Raw genomic sequence first — 19,312 nt, forward strand, 5'->3', positions numbered from 1 at the left:
AGTTATGGTTTTAGAAAATCTAATGACATTTTTCTATGAATTAGACGAGTTGGTCATCTTAGGGACTCCTCATTATTAGGTGAATTTTTTTTTGGGATTCTGAAGGAATTAAAAAAAGTAATGCAAAGTTGAAATTTTTGGTTGAGGATTTCTTTCTTCAATTTTGGTTATTATCTTCATTGTGCCAATATGAGTTTTCAAGTATTACATTTGAATTCTATGTGACTATTGAAATAATTATTTAGGTTAAAGTTTTGTTGTTAGGATTTTTATTATATTTTTATAATTTCTATTTTAGAAATTCTATGGTTAGCAATTGCTATTTTTAGAAATTTTTGTTTTAGGAAAAACTTTTTTTAGAAAAATATTTAAAAAACTATTTTTAGTAATTATATTTTTAGAAAAAATATTAAAAAACAAATGTACTTTTGATAACAATATTTTTTAGATTTTTTTTAAAAACAATGATAAAATTTCTATTTGATGAGGTTCTATATGATTTTTTTTTATAGCCAAACTAAATATTAGAAAACAAATTGAACCTTATTTCATCATAGACTATTTATGTGATTATATATATGCTATTGTCCTCTTGGATATTGGTTATTGTGGGATTTATGTTGGTTAGAAGGGTTGTGCAAAGAGGCCTAAGGAGTGTTTGGTTCATGTGATTATGTTTATGTTAAGTACTTTATGTTGATATTTCAATCACAATTACTTTTTCCCAACCAATGTTCTAAGATCATGTTGTTTGTACTCTTTGAGAGTGTCTTATGTGACAATTTGAGGACCAGTCTTGGATTTGATATATATTGTGGTTTGAGAACCTATGTGTACTTATGAGAATTATAGTTTGAGGACTAGTGTGTGTTCCAATTATCTACTTTATGGAACCATACTTGATTATTACTTGATTTAATTTATGAGTTTCTTTATGATATCAACATAAGGATAGTTGGGTTGACACTCTCCGCCCGATCAACTGAGTGACTAGGATATGGTCCCAAGACCATGCCTAAAATAAGTATATAGATGGGGTGGCTTACAATAAGTGTCGAGGCCCAAGTGGTTGCTAGAATCATTGATTTTAACTCAATCAATTGGTAAAATGATACATTAAATGGAGAGTTTTAAAATGATTTTATAAGATATGTTCCTCACCCTTGTCTGAATACTTGATTGAGGTCTTGACAATGATACACATGGGAGAAGATACTTGATTGAGGTCTTGCATGGTTAGCAACCTTGTTTGTAAGAGAGGTTTGGTGATGTCACATATGGTTAGTTGAGGGGTCTAGAAGAGATTTTTAGGGTGAACCTCAAGGGTAACTTGCAAGTGATGATACTTCCCTATATACATTGTAGTCTTACATGTGTTGTTTCCTCTGAACTAGCGTGTACCACCTATATAGTTGAGTATTAATTTTGAGACAAAATAGCTTTTTGGGATTCCATCCTTGATCTTTGTGATTGGTTTTATGGTTTGATATTTGTATGGAGTTTTTTGTTATCTCCTCGACACAAAGGGAGTGAGTCTTCTTTGGGTTTCACGAGCTTGAGTGGTAGTGTGACTTTTACTATTGAGATATGTCTTGACTTCTTGTACCAATGCTGGATAATCCTTATGGTAGTTGCAATCTCTTGATTCATTTTTGGAGACATGTTCTATCTTCTCATATTATTCTTGTGTATTGATTTTGAAGGATTTGAGCAATACAAATCCATAAAGCCCAAAGAATACCTGCATGTAAAAACTTGTCATAGAGAAGAAAAAGACAAGAAGAGGCAAGGGTTTTGCTCTAAAAATATGCAAATTGTATTCTCAGAAATGAAAGATCAATCCTTATAGAAGGAAAGTGAAACCTAAAAAAGGGCAACTTAAAAGATAAAAGCTATTTAACAATTACTAATTAATTATTAAATGTGAATGCAAAAGTGCATAAAGTGAAATCTTAAGAAGGGAGAAAAGGTAATTTAATAAATGAAATAAAATTAACCTTTTGCTCTAACCACCCCGCCTCGCCCTTAAGATGAGCAAAAATGAAAGGAAACTACAATGCTGAAAGCAAACTTGGGTCCTGACAACAAGGCCTAATGAGGTACCCAGTCACAACCAAATCTCTATGACGTGGAGCAATAAGAAAATCTAGTGGGAAAAACCCTACTCCAAAAAGAGATAGAAAAGGAAACACAAATGAAACATCTCAAGGGAATCTCTCAAGACCATAAGTATAATGAAAGCCTCCATGATAGAAGCTTGAGACTCCATGCTGCCCCCCGCTCCCCCCCCTTCCCCTCCCCCCCCCCAAAGAATGGAAGAACTCTTGTGTCGATGAACATACCAATGTGACCCCAATTTGAAGGAAACAAAGGCAGTGGACAAGGATGATAAAACCCATGAATATAAGGTGTAGCTAGAAGTCCTAGCTAGTTGATGCTCAAAGGAGAAAGCATGAGAATCTTGAAATGAAATTTCCAATGGAGGTGAGATAATGGGTCTGTTGAATCTATCATCTAAGAGGAGATGTGTGTCCTCTAATATATCCTCAACAACTGCAGTAGGTGGCTTTATGATTGGAGATGAAATAATAGGAAATGATGAAGAGTAATCCCATGCAAGAGATAGAATCTAAATAGGAGGTGGAGGTGTAGAAGTCACAACACTAACCTCAAGAACAACACATAAGTTCAAGTGACCTGACTTCACCTCAGTAGACTTTCGTGAAAAAAGAGAGCGAGTCTTCGATAGTGGAGATGGTGGACCAAAATGTGAGAATGAATATAGGGGGGAAGGATGATCAACTATCCCTGTAGAAATAATATTGGATGTCTCACTATCTTTGATGTACTCTAAATCTTGTGCAAACTCAATTGTCTTCCTTGTGCTACTATGTGTAATTTGATAAATAGAGAGAAGGTTAGAGGAGAAAGATGTAACAAAAAGTACATCATCAAATGTACTATCATCAATGTCAATAGAACCTTTCCCACATACAATCATAACAGTGTTGTTCCCCATCAAAATGTGTGGAGTAGGAGAAGCCTCAAAAGAAGAGAACAAATCCTGAGAAGATACCATATGGTGTGAAGCACCCAAATCCAGTAATTATCTAGAAGAAATAATAGTTTCACATAGCGCATGACCTTTTCCTATATCTTTACCATCTAACTAAAATGATGATGATGAAGAAGATCTATGAGAAGTAGAAGGAATTTATCAATGTTTCTCTTCAGAAGGAGAGCTGTCAAATCTGAAACCTGTTTGGCATAGCCATCTAGCTTCTTCTCATAGAAATGTGACTCATCATGATTAGTTTTACTACATAATACACACTACGGTCTTTCTGGCTTTGGTTTACCCTCCTTAGGAGGAGGTGGCCCTGATGAACTATGAGTGCTAGAATCAGTCTGAGACTCTGTAGAATGAGATTTTTGCACCTTTTCCTTTGTCCTTGAAGATGACTAAGCTACCAATGCATAAGTCTGTGAGCTTGTGAGAGAATCCAATTGAGAGATCTTAGCTTTCTCTCGAGTAAAACAATCACAAAAAGTCTCAAAGGAAGGCATGGTAAATCTATTACCCAAAACATCTTTGGTGGAATAGAAGGTAGAAGCAAAAATTTGAAAGTTTCTGCCAAGCTTAAAAAGAATAAGATAAATGCACTTAGTGTCAATCTTGGTCTTCCCACAATCCTATAATAAAGATCTTTGTTGATTGAACTTCATCAAGAAGTACTCAATGGAAGGAAAAGTTTATGGTACAAGAGAGCTAAGCTTTGCCTCAATCTGAAGTGCTTTGAACTCATTCACTATACCAAACAAGCCTTCAAGCTTGGTCCACATAGCTAGAGGGGTATTGCACCCATCAAGAGGAAACTGTAGATTGTCATATACCTGTAAAGAAATCAATCTTGTTGCCTCATCCACCTTGTTCTAGTGTTGCATGACCTCAAAAGGCCTTTGTAAAACTGGCTGCACTACATCTAAACAAGACCACAACCCTTTTGACCAAAGAAGTCATGTCATCAAGGTCTTCCATGTGTGATAGTTATGAGGGGTAAGAATTTCTATACTAGAAGAGGTCTCAAGCATAGTTCTAGAAGGTGTTGAATTGTTACTATTTTTTGTTTGGTTTACTGATGTAAATAACATAAACAATAATACAAAACACCCCCCAAAATACAAAAAAATGAACCCCAGATGCTAGAAGGAATGCATAAATGAGAGAAGAGAAAAAAGCTTTATAAATGAATTACAAATACCTAGTACAAAATACTGGTGAAATAATAGAGAATCTGGAAAGTCCTCAAGAAGATCTTTTCAATGCTTTTTCGGATAAAAAAATAGAGCTATAACAAAGAAGTTATGCCCCTTAGAAGATAGAAGTCATCAACAGACTTCAAGCACAAAAATAGGTACCAAACTAGAAAAAAAACCAAAAAATACTTGCTCCATTGTCTCCATCCCAAAACTATCTTTTTGATACTTCTTTCGAATTGAAAAAAGACCCCTATATGCTCAAGATATTGTGAAAAAACTACAAGCTCTTCTAGAAACAATAAAATGTGTGTGTGTGTGTGTGTATATATATATATATAGAATTCTTCCACCGCTGGTGGCTAGGCAGGCAAAGGGTGGCGGAGGTGGGCTGGTGGTGTCACTAGTGGTAGTAGCCGATAGAGCAGTAGGTAGTCACCGAAACCGCAATGGTCAAGGGATCACTGATGGTTACTAGGACTGCTAGTGGTTTCAATGATTGCTAACTAGTTTGGCTAACCACATCGGCCTAAAAATCATTTTTTGTGATTTTTTAATGATTTGAGCACCTCACATTGTGTGCAAACACCGCACGACCTTGTTGTGCAATTTTTTTGCCTCATAGATCAATGTTGTTCAAAATAAACAAACTTTATATGAAAATGGGTGGGTTTGACACCTTTTGAATCCAACTGTGAGATCTTTTTGGCCTCAAAGTGCTCCAAAAATTAGAGAACCCCTATTTTCACAAAAAATGCCTAAAAAACACCAAATCTATTCTATTAAACCCTTGTTCTTCTTTTTCTCCAAATATCAAACAAGCTATAACAAACTTGACTTTGATACCATAAAATATTTGAGCAATACAAATCTACAAAGCCCAAATAATACTTGCATCTAAAAACCTATCATAGAGAAAAAAATGACAAGAAGAGGCAAGGGTTTTGCTTTGAAAAGATTCAAATTGTATTCCCAGAAATGAAAAGGATAAGAGATAATTACAGAAGATTAATCCTTATAGAAGGAGATCGAAACTCGAAAGAGGACAACTAAAAAGGTAAAAGCCATTTGATAATTACTAATTAATTATTAAATGTGAATGCAAAAGTGCATAAAGTGAAATCTTAAGAAGGGAGAAAAGGTAATTTAATAAATAAAATAAAATAAAGCTTTTTCTCTAACAAATTTATGTATTATCCATGACATTTTTAAGAGATGTATATGTACTTTGATTGTATTCCATACCATGTGACGTGTGTAGTGGATGTAGAGTTTTATATATGTGGTTATTGTATCAGTTGGATTTGGGGTTTATACATGTGATGATGTTCTTGGTCATTCATCTACATTATGAGTTGTTTTTTATGATTGTACATTGCAAATTTAAATGTATACATAATTCTAAGTTATGAAAACCTTGAGATTTGCAATCCATGTTTTGAGTTGTATTGTATTCACATGTTATCTTATTATTACTTGTTTCTACATTGTTGTTACTTAACTATTTGTAAACTCTTAAGGTAAACAATTATTCATTAAACTTAGTTGCATTATTTAGGTTAATCTCTCTTGGGTTACCTAACAGGGCATTACACCTAGTATCAGAGCAATAGTTTTTACACTAGGAACTCTAGGAGTATTGTACACCCACTAGATGTCTAAATAGTTAAATACAAAAATCAAATGTAGGCATATAACTCTCTTATATTTCATACTATTATTTATGGCCCCAGTGATAATAAATCAATATGTTGGATTAGATTCTATTTGAGTGTTGCATATTTTATTGCACGTGAGTGTTGGAAAGGATTAAGATTGATTTTGAGATTAAAAAATATAGTTTATAATATTCTTATTTAGATTAAAGTAGATTTTACATTAATTTGAAATCATATATTATTTATTGTGTGAGTTATACATTTACAATATTAGGATGTTTTATCATAGTTGGCCAATTGGGTCAAGGACCTAAGTCCCCAATTAAATTATGCATTGTATTCATAAGTGAACCATTGTAGCACCTTTGTGCAAAACTTAGACTCTTTATTTTTTTTTTGTTGGTTTCCACGAGTAAGCCTAATTCTCAGGGAGGTGGATGTAATACCCCTTTGCTAGTTTACTTTTCAGTATTAATGTTGAATTCTTTTTACTACTTTTCATATATGTGTGTGTTGCTTATTTTCATTAGGATTATGTATAAGTTATGATGCTTTATGTTTATGATTATAAATTACTTACCCCATAATTGCATGTGTATGACGTGTATGTTTGTTTTGTATTTCTACTTGACGTGTATGATGTGGTTGAGGGATAGATTTGTAGTCATCTGCGAGTCATGATCTAGATGATACACCACTCTATGCCATTTTCTATTATATAGATATATAATTGTACATGCTTGTCTTTTATGTAGGTTTGCAGATCCTAGACATCAACTTCACCAAATTACCTGGATGAGTGTGCCCTACTGCAATATCTCAATGGTAAGAAGTAGATAATTTACATACACGATCCTATCCTAAACCACCATTATCCTCATACATGGACAAGTATCTCATTGACTACATATCTGAATTCATTAAGGTGACATGAATTTGTGAACATAACCTTAAGCATGATAGTCTTTTGAGTTATTTCCATGTACTTTAGTCATGTAAGCTTTGAAATGTATGTTTAATTGGTGAAGTAAATATATTAAGATTAAGTATGACTTAGGAATAATCAAATCTTGGGATTATTGATATATTAAATGTTAGAAGATTTAACTCTGATGAATTGATTAAAAACCTTTATTTAATTCAAAGTTTAATTGTAGAATTAAAAGATATAATTAATTATTAAATAAAAAATCCAAATTAAATTTGTACAAATAATGTGAATTGATTTTACAAGTTAAGTTGCATATTATATTATAATTGCTCCATAATATTGTACAAAAAATATAATTCTAAATTAACCTATAATTATGTTTTTAAAATGCACAAGAATTAAATAAGATTTAATAATTAATTTTAAGTTTAGAAGTTAAGTTAAATGACTTAATTGAAGATTTAAATTTAAATTTTTATTTTTTGAAGATTGATTTTGATATTTAAAAAATCTAATGGAATTTTTCTATAAGTTAGTTGAGATTGTCATCTTATGGATTCATTATTATTAGGTTGATTTTTTGGGATTTTTGGAGGAATAGAAAAACAATAATTCAAAGATGATTTTTTTGATTAAAAATTTGTTCTCTCTCCTTTTCAAATTGCTTCATTGTTTTGAGGTTGTGTTTTAGACCTTTGCAATAAATTTAAGAAAAAAAAACTTAAATTTTGGGTTGGAGTTAGTCTCTTTATTTTTGAAGTTGATTCTTTGAGTTTTTTTTTTTTTCCTTTCTTTTTTTTTTCAAATTTTAGTTATTGTCTTATTCTTGCAAGTACAAGTTTTCATGTATTATATTTGAGAATTTTCTATGCGCTTGTTGAAAGAATTATTTGAGTTAGGGTTATTCTATTTAGGGTTTCACATTTAATTTTTTTTTTATTATAAATTTTAGTTTTAGAAATTCTTTTTTAATTTTTTAGCAAAAAAATTCTATGTTTAGTATTATATTTGATGAGGTTTTATGAATATTTTTATAGTCAAACTAAATCTTAGAAAATGCATTGAACTTTTATTCATTAGAGACAATTTATGTGATTGTATATGTATTATTGTCTTCTTGAATGTTGGTTATTATGGGATTTATGTTGGCTATAGGGTTTTACATAGAGGCTTGGAGAGTGATTGGTTCATGTGATTGTGATTGTGTTTATGTTAAGTACTTTATGTTGATTTTTCACTCACGATTACTCTTTCCCAACTAATCTTCTAAGATCATGTATTTTGTATTCTTTAAGAGTGTGTTATGTAACAGTTTGTGGACTATTCTTGAATTTGATGTATATTTTTGTTTGAGGAATCATGTTTTCTTATGAGAATTATGGTTTGAGGACCAATGTGTATGTTCTAGTTACTTTCTTTATGGAACCATACTTGGTGATTACTTGATTTGATTTATGATATTCTTTATGATCTATGAGCTTAGGATAGGTTATCTAGGTGTACAAATAGAGTGACTTGCAATAAGCGTCAAGACCCACAAGTGGTTGCCAAGATCACAAATTGTGAGCAACTTAATAACGAGATAACATGATACATGAAATGGGGGGTTTTAAAATGAATTAATAAAATATGATCCTCGCCCATGCCTGAATACTTGATTGAGATCTTGACTAGGATGAGAGTGGGAAAATATGTTTGATTGAGGTCTTGCATGGTTAGTAGCCTTGACCATATGAGAAGTTTATTGATGCTACGTATGGTTACTTGAGTGTTGGGTTCTAGAGAGATTGTCAAGATGAAACTCAAGTGTCAGATGTATGTGATGACACTTCCCTATATACACTTAGGTTTCTCATATGTGTTATTACCTTTCAATTGACATGTATTACCTACAATTGAGTATTGATCTTGAGATCAGATAGCTTTTTAAGATCCCATTCTCGATCTTTATGATTGGTTTTATAGTTCAATATTTGTATGGAGTTTTTTGTTATCTCTTCAACACGAAGGTAGTGGGCCTTATTTTGGTTCCGTGAGGTCAATTTTAGTGTGACCTTTATTGAGATGTGTTCTGACTTCCTATCCAAGTGCTAGATAATCATTATAGTAGTTGCACTATCTTGATTCATCTTTGGATACATGTTCTATCTTTTCATCCTATTCTTGTGCATTGATTTATGTAGTGGTCATGACATATTTACAATATGTATATGTACTTTGATTATATTCCATATCCTATGACATGTACAATGCATGTAGAGTTTTATGTATTTGGATATTGTATCTATTGGATTTAGAGTTTTCACATGTGATGATGTTCTTGGTCTTTCATTTACATGATGAGTTGTGTTTTATGATCGTACTTTGTAGATTTAAATGTATATGTAAATCTACATTATGGATCCCTTGATATTTGTAATCCATACTTTGAGTTGTATTGTATGCATGTGTTATCTTATTATTTCATTCTTCCACATTGTTGTTACATTATTGTTTGTAAACTCTTAAGATAAATAAATTATTTAGTAAATTTAATTTCATGATTTAGGTAATCTTTGTTGGGTTCCCTAGCGAGGCAGTAAATAGAGCTTTCATTTTCTTACACATCTCAACCTTACTAGTCTTATTTGAAGTTCCATATTTTTATTTGGTTCTTAGCACTTTTTTCCACATCATATTCGCTATACTTTTATCATTTCCAAAGTGGAACCTAACTCCTAGCCTGAAAATGTTTTTTGCATGTCTAAATCTCAAGTTCAAAACTTAGCGTCAAAATCTAATATTTTTTCTTCAACATTATTAACATACAATTCAAGAAGTGGTGTTGGAACTTAACATAAATTATGGAAGTTCTTATGAAGCATTTCAAGTCTGAAAATAGTTCAAGAATTGAAGGCACACAAGGAAATCACATAATGAACCATTCTTTTCTTTAGCACATACATGAGTGTTGATATAAAGTTTACATATTCATTGGAGGTGATTTCTTGGGTATGAGGTGAAACTTGATAGAGTAACCAATTTTTTTTGAAAAGTAACTAGGTGATGCATGCATGAATGAAGAATAAAGGTGTTTTACTGACATTGATGAGACCAAACATCTAAGGACCACACATAAAAAACCTAAAATATTTTTATGTTTTTTTTCAATATATGCCCTTCTAAAATGATTTTTTTTCTAGAAAACTAATGGTTTTGTTTAGTCTTGCTTCGTCAAAAAATGATGTATAAATCCCTTAATCTTCAAATTTTTCTCATACTATTCACAAATAATTTGGTATGCAACACATTTAAATTTAAAATTTCATTCTGATTCAACACAACCTTTACTACAAAATGTACATGTGCTTTCGTCCTCATCCATCTACCCCTCCTGCACTATAGAGGTGGACGAAAACATTAATGACATAGCATGGAAAATATAATATTGAATGTTCAAGCTTTAATTCACATTCTCTTACGAAGTAAGGGTGTATCATTCCCAATGGTGATAAGTTTGCAGTTGTCATGAAAACATTGTGGGACTACAAAGATAAACAAGTCAAATAACAAGTTAGATTCAACCGTGAAACATAAACATGACATTGTGACTCTTCTTTTTATTTTATTTTATTGTAAATTTTAATGCCATTTATATGCCCTTTTTAATTTTTTGTATGAAGGATTAATTATATTTTTGGTAATAATTGTATATGATGGGAAATTAGGTGAAAGATGGTTTGACAAATGTAAGTCTTGGACATTTAAGAGGAATGACAATTTTGAACCCGACTTATTCTTTGAAACTAAGCGAGAATCAATTTTTATTTTGCAAATCAATTTGAAAGTATTTTTTTTGATCAATAAATGACTGAAGCCTAGAGTATTTATTATTTATTATTATTGTTTGTGGTATTAATTATTATTGTGTTAAGCTTGAGTAGAGTTGAACCCAAGACCTCCCAGATAAGAGGCTCATAATTTACCATTGGGTTGGAAAAGTTATTGTTGATAGAAATTTCTAATTTCTATGGATATCTTTATGTATCTATGGTTTGTTAGTCATACCCATTTTGGAATTTTTATTTTAGACATTGATTATGATACTCTTTGTAGTGTGAATGTTTATGTGGATATTTTACTATTCTTAAAAGTTGCCTCAATTTCCTTGAATGATTTATTCAAAAATTGGTCATGTTTTATGAATTTAATCTTTGAATTATCATTTTGTGAGAGTTATTTCTTACCACAATTGTCTCATGGTGTTCAGACTATTGTTAGTCCCTTCCCCACTTTTTGGGTAAAATTAATACCTAAATATTTTAATTTAAAAAATTAAAATTTATCTGAATGAAAAAGTTGTACTTTCAAAGCTAAATTTTAGAAGGAAATCGTTCATTGATTCACCCAACTATTGTTTGATTGTCTTGGTCTTGCTTGGGTTATAAAGTCTTAATTTATAAACCTTTGGAAAGACCTTGGAAACTCTATTGAGGAGTCAAAAAGTTGTGCTTTAGAGATTAGTAATCAGATATGAAAGAAAATAGTGTTGCCTCATGAGAACACCTTTCTTGTACTTCAATAAGATTTTGGGTGCCAAGATGAGTAGGAGGATATACTATCGCAATGGAATCTACTAGCTTAAAGATATACACTCTATGTTTCTATTTATATATTTATAATATGGAAATAATACTCTATGTTTATATATATGGTTATTGTATAGTGTGCATATTTATCAGTTTGAGAGTTGTAAACCTAATTATGCCAAGACCTTGAGCTAGTGACTGGGATTTATCATAAGAACATCATGGAAAATAGAACATGTTTCTATAGAACTCTCAAACTGATAAATATGCACACTATACAATAATTTCCTCTCTAGAATTAGTCTTTCTCAACTGTGATTACTTATGATTGCTGCCCTTTAATAGAAAAAGAGTGTGTAATGGCTATTGCACCAAATCTTTTATTGCAAATCGACAATAACTAATAGTGAAATTTTTAAACTCTAGCAGGAGATTCATGTTGGTTGATTGAGGAATATACAATATAAACTGGATAGTGGGAGGAGGAGGGTGGTGGCAAATCAAAATTTTAAACACTTAAAATTTTCACAGATTCATCCACACTTATCAATAACTTGTCCATGTAAGACTACAAATGTAAATATGTTGTAACATCTAAATTTGATCAATCACATGCATTAAATTAAAATAAATAAGACAATATTTGTTACCTAGAAAACCTCCAAGGTAAAGGTAAAACTAGGGTGGGGATGACACCCATAAATACTCACTACTATAGCAATAAAGTTAACCAGATTAGGTTACAATGTTTGACCATAAAATATGATCTACCCTATGAGGGATATGCCCTGTTAAAAGCTTAAGATACTACTATGTCTCACCTTGTTAGGGGATTTAACACTTACAAAAAAGTAAGGACTCTATTAGGTAATTTACAAATATCTATTAAGACCAATTTTAAAAGATTTACCCTGATTCAAGTTTGTTAAAACTTATTTAGTACCCAACTCTTGGTTTTCTCTATAAGATGATTTTGAGTCTTCTCCTTGCTAACTTATCCTCTCCTCTAATTTGATATTCTTTTCTTTCCCTTTCACTTTACTGTAATGACTAGGTCACTTGGTTTGTCAGATGATAATAAAACCCTTCAATGACTTCTAATCTGAGCTAAATCCTTTTCTGCCTATAGCTTCATGTTTGCACTTAAACTCTTTTCATCTCCTTCTCTCCTGGCATACAATCTAGGTTAAGATCATTACTATATAAAGAGTTTTGTGAAGAGTTTTCTAGATGATTCCATGTTTTACCTCTTCATCCTAATCGTCAAACACACAACATAGGGAATTGTGATCCACAATGTGTAAATGTTCTGTAACAACCTCTGAAAGTATTAGATCTTCTGTAACAACCTCTTCAAAAATTAAATATCCCTTCCAAGTCAGCTTGATAATTTTTTTTCCCTAAAACTTTGTTTCATTCCTAACTTTCATGTAAACTCTATGCAGCTCAAACTTTACTATTTCTTGATGCTCGACATTGTTGTTTCTCAACCTACAATGTCTTCTATACATACTAAGTAACTCGACACTTGTGTTCTCAAAAAATTTCTCAATCACTGATGAGCTCAGTTTGTATACAAAAATACTCCGTGACCCAATAAATTACTCCAATATTATAGAGCTAGGTACATACTTATGTACATGACTCAACCTATATAGAGTATATTGGTCACAGTGATGATCATCTGACTCTGCCTTGTAAATGACTAAGTGGTTGACACTAATAGAAAAAAATGGTTAGAGATACCAACAATCTCCTCCTTACATAATAGTGGAAAAAGAACTTTTTCATATTTACATCGTTACAATACATTATAATAATGAGCTCCCCCCAAGTCTTATGACTTTTGAACAATGCAAGAACAATACAAAAATGAATAACAAAACCATTTCACCTTTATTCAAATATGTACACTGTACATCTTATTTTAGCTTTCTTTTGCATCTTGATCACATCACATTATATTACATTTTCACCTTTAATTTTCTTTTCCCATCTTCATATCTCTCTCTGTCTACATATGTCTCTTTCCCCCTTGTTTTTAAACACTATATGTCACTGCTTCTGGGGTTAAATGAGTGGAAATAATTCATATGTTTCAATGAATTCCTTGTGAATTTTGGTAATCATGGATAGTGCATGATGCCATTTGATTCTTGCTACCTCTAAAACCTTATTTTGCAACTGTAATCTTGCAACTAAATCAATTAAACTATCACCCACTATAAGATTATGATCTTCTATTATAGATCCCGAGCTATTTTTAGTTCTCTTTACATGACCTCCAAATGAGGTATCAACATTACCTAAATAAAGATCAGTTTGGATCTCATGTTGTCGTGAGGTATCTAAAGCTCAGCCAACGTACCTTAAGCATTCAATAGATTATTATAATGGTCAATGCTTGATCCTGCTGACTCTAAAATAATGCTACTGGATCTCTTCATCTCAGCTTGAGTCTTATTTATTTGTGCCTAAATATTATCTATAAATCTTGGCACATCTAAAAAAATTTTGTACAAACATTGTACCTTTTGTAGTAACTTTATCATAATATCTTCTTTCACCTGTAATTACACTTTGTGTTCAGAAATAGTTCTTGAGACTTTTTTCACAACCTTGGTTTCAAATATTCTTGCTTACCAATCCATTAACTTTACATTTGATTCCATAACTCCAACATTCACTTGATCAATTATATTTACAAGTTGGTTTATGATTGGTAAATCTTCAAAATTTTGAATCTCAAAAGCATAAAAAAATGCTTTACATCATATAATACATGTTTATGTTTATGTTCCCTCCTGAACTCTTCATGTCTCTTCTTGTTTTCCAAAACTTCTTGTAGCAAAAAATTTTTCTCCAAGGTGAGATTTGCCAAATCTAATTGTGACATTTCAATCATTTCATCCAGACTAACCTCAATATATAGTGAAACATCTTTTATTTCTTTCCTCTTTCAGCTAGGTGAGGGAATTCTACCACTCAATGTTTCCATACGAGTAGGTGAAGGGGTGTCACCACTTGGTCTTTCTTGTGCATCTATTCTTAAGATAACAATAGTTGCAATTTATTCATCTTTATTTGATTCTTTTTCTTCCTCAGTATGAGGTGTTGAAACAATCTTATCATTCTCATTTGTTTCTCTATCTTTACCAATTCCTCTTCATTTGTGATCCTTGGCTGCTCAACTTCTAGAGTGTCAAGGCTATCGGCATGTATAGAAGAAATACTACCTTGTGGAATTGGCATACCTGAGTTTTCTCCACTATTCTATTCATCATCAATGTTTACAGTCTCTACCTTTTTTGTAGTTAGTCCAAAAATGTTCTTCCACAGTATCTCACTTTGTTGTTCTGCAACTTCCTCCTTATTTATCAATATAAAAAATGATCTATACTTTGGAACAAATTTGTTCTTATGCTTCTCCAAAAATGTGCCTTTTTAATCTTTTGATAGATCAGGTATAACTCTAACTAATGCGTCAGTACTTATCATTTTCTCTACCTTCTCTTCCTATTCTCATCTTCCTTTCAATTTTTCATGCACATCTTTGGGTATCTCTCTTTCTATTTCACTAGGAGCTAGATTAAAATTTGAGATCATTTCTATCATAGCCTCCTCAACTATATTCTTGTCATCATTAGCTAGTGTATCATATTTCAAAAATTTGAAACTAGACAATTTTGGGGAACTCTTTACGTCTGAACATACCTCATCAATATAATTATGTTTCTTCTGAGGAGGTCCTCTAACCAATCTCCTTCTTTTGGTTTTAAGGACACTGGACCCAATAGACTCTGCTACTTTATGCTTTGCAGACTGCTTAGCATTAGCAACTACTCTGGTCCTTGACTTATTTGGTGGTGGAGGTGTCACTGCCTATTCCTTCTTTGCTCTTTGAGCTTTCTTTCTTGGTGTCATGTCAACAAGTAGGGATTTACTCTTATCACCTTCTTCTACTTCATCTTCCTCATCACCATTATCTTGTTCTTCATCTTCACCAAGACCTTGTGAATTTTCAATGGTTCCTTGCCCTTGCCTTGGGTGCCCAGTTTAGCTTCTAGGTCTTCAATAATCTTCTTCCTTTTCTTCTCTTTAGAAGCTATCTTGATGTTTATAATTATGCTTTCTTTGGCTTCCTTGTACCTTTCGAAAGGTTTAGCCTTGACATCTATCTCTTCTTTGAGCAGTGCATCAATGTTTGCACTTATGACATCATTATCTATCTCATATCCAAAGATTTATAACTGTGCCTTCCTTGACTTAACTTCTTGTACAAAAGTATTGTCTGCGTCAACAAGAAAACATATCTCACTATAATAATTTATGACCAATTCTTCTAAAATTCTCATTTTCTTCTTCATCCTTAGCTTGAATTAATCAAAATAAGCATTCATTGTATTTTCAAAGTTATCTCCCAATTAAGTAATATGCTCATTGATTTTCCTTACCACTGGTTTGTCTTGCTCCCATACAAAATTTTCAATACCTGGAAAATAGTTTAGGATATAAAAAAATATATAAATAATGAGGGATCCAAACTTACAAATTGAATTCTTCACCTTTCTCATTGATAATAGATTCTCTACAAGTTGTAACTTCTATAGCTTGTCAAGATCATACTCATGATCTTTCATTACAATCTTCCACACTTGATCCACAACCATACAAGGTACATTGTTCAATCTACATGATTGATAGAACTTGTGAACAATGATTCTCATTGAAAATTCAATTAGTGGATCAGAAATGTTTGTAATAGACAAACGACATCCATTCCACTCGACTCCAATGTCACCCTTCATTTGTTTGAGGCTCAAACATTGCACGGTCTTCTTCTTATCTAGGGTTGGATAACCTATAACCCTATGTATTATTTTCTTCAAGATTTCCACTACTCCATTTTGTAACCAATACATATGTCATCAATACTTCTCAAAAGAACTTTTATCCATTTGACTTTGAGTTTTTTGATAATTCTAGGGCACAAGTTAACCCTTTTCTTGCAACAATTTGAAATTCTTCCTTCAAGATTTTTTCATTATACAACTTCTCATAAGCTTCTCTTATTTCATAATCTCTGAATTCTCCAATTTTGTGCATATAATAGCTTCTGACATCATGGATCATAATGACCTTAGGTGGTATTGAAGATAGTGCACCCATAGAGCCTCCTTTTTGTAGCAATCTCTAGAATAGCATGAAACTTAGGTGGAGGACATGCATCACTCTTCACCAGTTGAATTTTACTAACCTCTTCACTTATTCCAATGGTTGAAGAAGCTTCCATGATAGTAGATAGGGTTTGAAGTTATTCCTTTTCTGGATTCTTGATACTAATTCATGCTCTTTACTCATTCAAACTTTTGATCAAGTTGCTTTCAAAATCTTTGTAGGTTGCTCAAATCACTCAATTGCGAGCCGTGCTCTCAAAAATATGAATGCAAGGTATGTAATAATGTCTTTGAAATTTGTTATATACCTTCTTACTAATAAACTAGGGTCTCCATTAATGTTGTGTACTTAGATGAGTGGAATCCAATTATCTCAGTTGATATTGATGTCTTTCAACTAGGTCTACAACTCAGTCTCTTCCATGTCACCCAATCTCTATCATTCTTGAAATGCTTGATCCATGTTGCAATGCTTGGTCAACATAAAAAATTTCCTTACATTGGGAAACCTTTCACAAATTTGTTCTTATGCATCTTGTATATGTGGATATGAACTTTTGGCACATTATCATGTAAAGAACTAATGTATGATATATTAGTTAAGTATACAGTTCCATACATACCTATCTTTCTTAGTTTGAGATGTCATGATCATCTTCTCCATTGGATTGGGTGACCTCAAATCCATTATCTCCACTACTTCTATCTTCTATTTTATTTTTCCATTTTTGGTTCATTTCATTTCTCACTTGTTCAATGTCCACTTTGCCTTTCCCTTTATACTTTGTCTCATTGTCTAGATGTACTTGAGTCCTGCAATTCTTGCTTTGATGTCCAAACTTGTGACACTTGGAACATGTATTGATAGGTGCATAATTCTTCTTCTTCTAATTTGGCCAATAGTATTTTTTTCTAATCTTCCTTCAAATGCTCTATGCCCATATTTCTGACACTTATAGTAGTAACCTTCAAATTTAGGTGTAGTAGGTGTATTCCTTAGTCTTGACCTACACTCTCGCATTTGTTGTCCTTGTTGCTTGCAATAAAAATAATAACCTGTAAACTTAAGTTTATAATTTTGCATACCATGTCTACTTCTACAAATATTTGCAGTATGACCAAGTTTTCCATAGTGATAACATATTGGCTTCACCTTTGGCTTTGCATTTCTTATTTCTCCATTCCTAGATGATTCTCCTTTCTCAGTGCAAGAATGTCCTGACTCATTAGAACAACATGATGAATTCATAAGTTCTTCAAATTACTTCATTGCTTCCTTTAATTTGTTGAATCTCTCAATGAATTTCTTCTCATTTCTTAATTCATTCTTCTATATGTCATTCTATGATTTTAGATTTGCAATTCCCACATCCTTGTGATTCAATTCCTAATTTGCAAGCATGAGTTTATTCATCATGTCTAGTTCAGTGTTTGTGAGATTTTGTACACCTGATATCCTTTCTTCAAGTCTAAAAGCCATCACCCTTTTGTCTTCTTCAAACATAGTCCTGTCTTTTTCAACTTTCTTCTTTTGTTCAGTCACTTCACATAGTCTTACTAATTGGATTTCATGTTCTCTTTTCAGTCCTCTTATTCCTTCATTCAAGATTTTGTTCTTGTCAAGTAGATCAACAAATGCTTTGTCATTTGGATTAATTGGTTCAACCAATCCTTTAGTTTCAACTTCTTCATTAGAGTATTGCCTTATCTGGATGGCTATTTCCTTTCTCCTTTTTAGGGAATCCTTTAGATATTTTCTTGCCTTCTCAAGTTTCTACAATGTGAATTGAATGTCAATCACCTGATTGTCAATAGTCTTATCCAGTTTGAAAGCCTCCATCTCCAAGATCTAATCTCCAAGAATTTAAGCTTCTTTCATAGAACCAATGCTTTGATACCAATTTTTGGTTGATGGAGGAATAAACAAGATAAACTAGATACTAAGAGGGGGGGTTGAGTTAGAATCTTAAACACTTAAACTTTTTACAAATTCATCCACACCTATCAATAACTTGTGCATGTAAAACTAGTAATGTAAATATGTTGTAACATCTAAATCTAGTCAATCATATGCACTAAAGTAAAATAAATAACATAGTATTTATTACGCAGAAATCCTCCAAGGTGAAGGTAAAATTGGGGTGGGGATGACACCCACAAATCTTCACTACTATAGTAATAAAGTTAACTAGTTAAGGTTACAATATTTGACCATAAAATATTATCTAACCTATGAGGGGCCTTCCCTATTAAAAGATTAAGATATTGCTAGGTCTCACCTTATTAGAGGATTTAACAATTACAACACAGTAAGGACTATGTTAGGAGATTTACAAAGATCTATTAAGACCACTTTGTTAAGAGTTACCTTGATCCATCTGTTAAAACTGATTCAGTACTTGACTCTCAATTTTCTCTATAAGTTAATTTTTAATCTTCTACTTGCTAACTAATCCTCTCCTCTAATATGATATGCTTATATTTCCCTTTCACTTCACTATAATGACTAGGTCACTTGGTCTGTTAGATGATAATGTAACCCTTCAATGACTTATAATTTGATCTCAATCCTTTTCTATCTATAGCTTCATGTTCACACTTAAACTCTTTTCATCTCCTTCTCTCCTGGCATTCGATCTAAGTTAAGATTATCTATATATAAAGAGTTTTGTTAAGAGTTTTCTAGATGATTCCATATTTTTCCTCTTCATCCTAATCATT

This window comes from Cupressus sempervirens, chromosome 10, assembly GCF_028749045.1.
Source record: "Cupressus sempervirens isolate cs-2001-9-10 chromosome 10, ASM2874904v1, whole genome shotgun sequence".
Taxonomy (NCBI): Eukaryota; Viridiplantae; Streptophyta; class Pinopsida; order Cupressales; family Cupressaceae; genus Cupressus; species Cupressus sempervirens.